Here is a 5,651-nt window from a genome sequence, read left to right as displayed (position 1 = left end):
TTGACTTAAGTACTCTTAATTTCTAAATTACCAGAAAGCTATGCTAGTGGGCTTTCTGTATTCACCCTTTTGTCTGCCAACTTTCCTGGAGGGAGATAATCCACAGAGACTTTGCTTTAATTTCCTTTACCCACTTTTTTCCTGCTGAGCCAGCCTAAACACAACAAGGACCATAATCTCTCCAGGGCCCACACCTGGTAGATGTCCCCACCCAACAAATGTGGGGCCAATTCCTGCTGGGTGATTGGACACCCAGAGACTTAAAAGGGATGGCAGCCATGCTCTCTGCCTTTTTCCTGCTGAGCCAGCCTAGACACACCAAAGACCATAATCTCTCCAGAACCCACACCCAGTAAGATGTCCCTACCCAACGAATGTGGGACCTATTCCTGCCGTGTGATTGAGTACCCAGAGACTTATAAAGAATGGCAACCATGCTCTCTGCCTCTTTTCTTCTGAGCCAGCCTAGACACACCAAGGACTTTAATCTCTCCAGGACCCACACCCGAAAAGCGCGACCTCTCCACTTCATTCCATGGCTGCACTTATCTTGTAACCCCTGAATTCCATCTCTGCACATTGTAAGAAGCAATCTACAGCCTTACCAATGGAGTAATTTTGCAGTACACCCCCATATTTATAGAAATCAAGATGGCTTCTCTAATAATCTAAAACGTAGGAAATAGCTAGGTATCCTCTCAAATAAGTTTAGAGTAGAATTATAGAAAATGTTCAGGGAGCTCTAAAAAGCATCGATAAACTTGACTGAAGCACAATTAAGTATCAAGAGGATTTGTCAACTGAAATTAAAATTTTTTACACTGAACTAACAGATCAGAAAAACTGAGCTTATGCAACTGTTGCCAGGCATGGGGTTTGGGGAGGCCCCATACCGGAGCCCTTCTCCCTGGCCTGGGGAGTGCTGGGAGGCTTGGCAGGCCCCCGGCTGTCTTTGTCTTTTTCCCCTGACTCCAGGCCTTTCCTGGGTGCTAGCTCAGATGGCCAGAAGTGGGTTCAGGTGGACTCTTTTTTTTTTTTTTTTTTTTTTTTTTTTTGGTTTTTGGTTTTTGGGTCACACCCGGCAGTGCTCAGGGTTTATTCCTGGCTCCAGGCTCAGAAATTGCTCCTGGCAGGCACGGGGGACCATATGGGACGCCGGGATTCGAACCGTTGACCTCCTGCATGAAAGGCAAACGCCTTACCTCCATGCTATCTCTCCGGCCCCTCAGGTGGACTCTTAGTGGTCCTCAGGCTTTCCCCCTCCCTCCGTACTCCAGGGGCGAGGTGCATGGGGAGAAGGGCGGGCAGACATCTGGCTTCCGGTTTCCTCCTTGATTCTGGAGACCAGCTCTTGCCAGGTATGGGGTTTGGGGAGGCCCCATACCGGAGCCCTTCTCCCTGACCTGGGGAGTGCTGGGAGGCTTGGCAGGCCCCCAGCCATCCTTGTCTTTTTCCCCTGACTCCAGGCCTTCCCTGGGTGCCAGCTCAGATGGCCAGAAATGGGTTCAGGTGGACTCTTAGTGGTCCTCAGTCTTCCCCCCTACCTCTCCCAACACTAATGGGAATGCACTTTAGGAGGAGGGCAGGCAGTTCTAGCACTGGTTTATGTTGGGACAGTCACTGGAATTTTTTTCTTCTTGTTTTCCTATTGATAGTATTGTATGCATATATTTTATATATCCATAACATCCATCTTGTATTGTGACCTTGATACTGCCCTACATATCTCATTTCTAATATTTTATTGCCTCAGTTCCAACACTTATTTCCCCCCATCTTCTCATGTAGGTGCGGCTCATGATATGAAGCTCACCACATAGAGTGATAAGTTAGAGAAATAACTACACTGAAAACTATCATAACAATGTGAATGAATGAGGGAAAAAGAAAGCCTGTCTCGAGTACAGGTGTGGGTGGGGTGGGGAGTAGGTAGATCCGGGAAATTGGTGGTGGGAATCCTGCACTGGTGAAGGGGGTGTTCTTTACATGACTGTAATCATACAACTACAATTATATTTGTAATCACGGTGTTTAAATAAAGATAATTTATAAAAAAAAAAATAATTTCCTTTACCCACCTCTCTTTTTGAGATGGAAAGACCCGGTTAGCGTTAGATAGATATCTGCCCTGCCTCCCGTGTTGATTGTCCCTGAACAATAAAAAATGTACTTGGAGGACAGTCAGGGCTTTTCTTTTTTTTTATTTAATTTTTTTTGTTTCAGTCAGGACTACCATGAAGCTGGTTCTTTTCTCTCTGTCTTATTTTCTTTTTTTCCTGTCTTATTATTTTAATCCTTGCTTCAAGACCCCTGCTTCAGGATCATTTACCTGGAAATGGAATCTGGCACCTCCTTTTTATTGGCATCTTATAGTCATATACTTTTTTGAGGTCTAGGTCTTGGAGTGTTCTGTGTTATTTTCTTTGTGTTTGATCTATTCTGTTCTTATCTAAGTCTTTGATACAACTTGAGTTGACTTTTCTGTAAGGTATGTGATATGGATCCAAGTTTAATTTCTTAGACCTGATTATTCAATTTCCCAGCACGAGTTGTTAAAGAGATTGTCTTTATTACATGTCATGCTCGTGGCTCCTTTATCAAAACTTAGTTGACCATATACTTGGGGGTTTGTTAGAGTAATTTCTGAGAGCAGAGACAGAAGTAATCCCTGAGCACTGCCAGATGTGCCCCCACCAAAATAAGAAAGTGTGAGTGTTGAAATGAGAATATATGGTCAGAAATTAAGAGTATGGTATGAGTGCTCACTTCGGCATATACTAAAATTGGAACAATACAGAGAAGATTAGCATGGCCCCTGCATAAGGATGACACACAAATTTATGAAGTGTTCCATATTTTTAAAAAAGAAAGAGTATGGTATGGCATTCAAAAAAAAACTCCACAAAACATAGTCGCCATGTTTGCACCAGACCAGCTCCACAAACCCACTCTGTTCTTGAAAGAGATATAAATAAAGCTATGAAAAATCATGGGTACACCAGTCATGCAGCTGAAAGCTGGCAACCTCAGGGGAAAGGAGAGAATGTCTGTGGTCCTATTTCTCCACTCTTCTAGAACTCTCTGCAGAGACGCCAATTTGATCAAGGTCCAGGTATGCTGGTATTTGGACTGATATCACCAAGACTTTTTGGCATGAGTGCAGGCACTTTTCCACCACCAGGTATTCTGGGAGACCTGGCAGCCAAAACACACTCCATGAAAGCTACAATATGGCAATAGTGGCTTGAATTCCTGGACTGTGTGGCTGTGACAACTTAATTTGCTTAATACTGTCATCCCCATAGAAATCCACAAATTTAGATGCCAATGTATAGCTACAATCACTTAATGTTCAGAAATAAATGAAGTAGCCTAATGGTTAGCTAGCAACAGGAACTTATTAAACCTTCTGATGACTTAAAGACCTAGTTGGAGATACAATAATTTTCACAAATTTGCTTGTCACTGTACTTCTTTTTCTTCTCTTCTCTTTTTATTCTTTCTATTTTTTTAAATAATTTTGCTTTCACTTATCTGGAACCAATGTATTGTGATTAATTGTGTCAACTATGTGATACATATGCTTTCAATAAAGTAAAAACTTTTTTTTGATTTTTGGGCCACACCCAGGGACAGGATTATCCTGGCTATGCACTCAGAAATCGCTATGTCTTGGGGGATTATATGGGACACCAGGATAGAACCGCAGTCCATCCTAGGTTATTGCATGCAAGGCATATGCACTACTGCCTGTGCCACTGCTCCAGCCCCAAATAAAGTAAATTTTTTTTGTTTTTTTTTTATTTTGGGTTTTTTTTTTTTGTTTGGGGGCCACACCCTGTGACACTCGGACCATATAGGATGCCTTCTGCACACAAGGCAAATGCCCTGATGCTGTGCTATCTCTCCAGACCCAAGTAAATATTTTAAAAATTAAATTTAAGGGGCTGGAGAGATAGCATGGAGGTAGGATGTTTGCCTTTCATGCAGAAGGATGGTGGTTCGAATCTCGGCATCCTATATGATCCCCCAAGCCTGCCAGGAGTGATTTCTCTGCCTAGAGCCAGGAGCACTGCCGGGTGTGACCCAAAAAAAAACAAAAAATAAAGAAATAACAATTAAAAAATTAAATTTAAGAGGGAGGGGCTTAGAGCAATAATACAGCAGGTAGGGTGTTTGCCTTGCAAGCAGCTAACCTGGTTTCTATCCCCAGTACCTTAATACAGTCCCTGAGCACTGCCAGGACTGATTACTGAGCACAAAGCTAAAAGTAAGCCCTGAGCACCACCAAGTGTGGCCCAAAACAACAACAAACTCATCCATTATTAAATCCTAACCATTTCAACATTTTATATAATTTATTTTATTATGTGTTTATAATATATTATGAAATATTAGTAACAGCTGAGTATTTTGTATAATAAAATTTTACTGCAATTTATTTTATAAAATATGAAAGATATTCATGTCACTTGAAGTCAATCATTTAGCCTGTTAATTCTTAGAATGCTAAATTATGAAAGCATAGGTGCACTCTGCCAAATATGTCAAGGACCAAGACCACCCAATAAATGTTCTGAGTCTGCCATATCTTCTACCTTTGTCCCCTTTTTCTATCTTTTTTTTTTTAAGTACCAGCCAATAATCAACAAAGCTGAAGAAATCAGTCCTCAAAAATGTTACTGCAATGGTTATCTGAACCACCAACAAGGGTAAGGAATCAAAGAACCAACTCCATGCACCAATTAGCTGGAGAAATCCCTACCTGAGCCAAACCACAGGCAGAGAGTTCAGTTTTCATCTGTGGTCCTTCTTCAAGGACAAATCATGGTGGCAGGTGCTTCCTAATACAAAGCCTTAGATTAGAAAGTACTTTTCTGCTAGATGTCAGTCACCTGAGTTCTCTTCTTCTGATATCTTGAATTTTACATATTCCACCACAGAGATGCTTAACATGTTATCGATAGGGAGAAGGGAATTATCACATGCTATTTAGAGCAGGTGTATGCCATTTAGCAATGTCATTACCACCTTGAGCTTCTGAATAAACAACTAACTTAAGCTTGATTGGCAATCACTTTCTGGGTCTCTGGTTTGTCTATTACAAGGGTAAATACCAATGATGGAAGAACTTGCTGGGGAAGAACTCCAGTGAGAGACCACTCATTTTGCTCACTCATATATTTTAGTTACCATAGGATAAAGATCACCAGCAGCACATCCTCCACAGCAGTAAACCTGAAAACAGCTGAGTGTCATGCCATCATCTTCAGCAAGTATTGTATTTTTCGCTCTATAAGACACACCTGACCATAAGATGCACACATTTGGTTGTGGTTGGTTTTTTTTTCCTTTGTTTTTGTTTTTTGTTTTTTTATTTTTTATTTCTTTTTGGTTTTTTGGGGTCACACCTGGCAGCACTCAGGGGTTACTCCTGGCTCTGAGCTCAGATATAGCTCCTGGCAGGCATGCGGGACCATATGGGCGTTAGGGTTCAAGCTGACACCTGGCACTAAGAGTCAAAGACCACCTCCGATAATGCAAGGTGCAAAAGAGAGTTTATTTGGTTAACCAAGGTCCGAGCCTCATCCCACTAGGGAAGTCTTGGCAAGGACCCCGAGTCAAATCTTCAAGCAGCTTATATGGAAATA

At 41.9% G+C, this 5,651-nt stretch overlaps 1 pseudogene; it reads left to right on the top strand.

The window, feature by feature from the left end:
• The first annotated feature begins 2,760 nt into the window (after positions 1–2,760).
• On the top strand, positions 2,761–2,860 carry LOC126003130 (uncharacterized; annotated as a pseudogene).
• Positions 2,861–5,651: the final 2,791 nt, after the last annotated feature.

Source organism: Suncus etruscus, chromosome 2 (genome assembly GCF_024139225.1).
Source record: "Suncus etruscus isolate mSunEtr1 chromosome 2, mSunEtr1.pri.cur, whole genome shotgun sequence".
Lineage (NCBI taxonomy): Eukaryota > Metazoa > Chordata > Mammalia > Eulipotyphla > Soricidae > Suncus > Suncus etruscus.
This window is presented reverse-complemented; position numbering and strand designations above follow the sequence as displayed.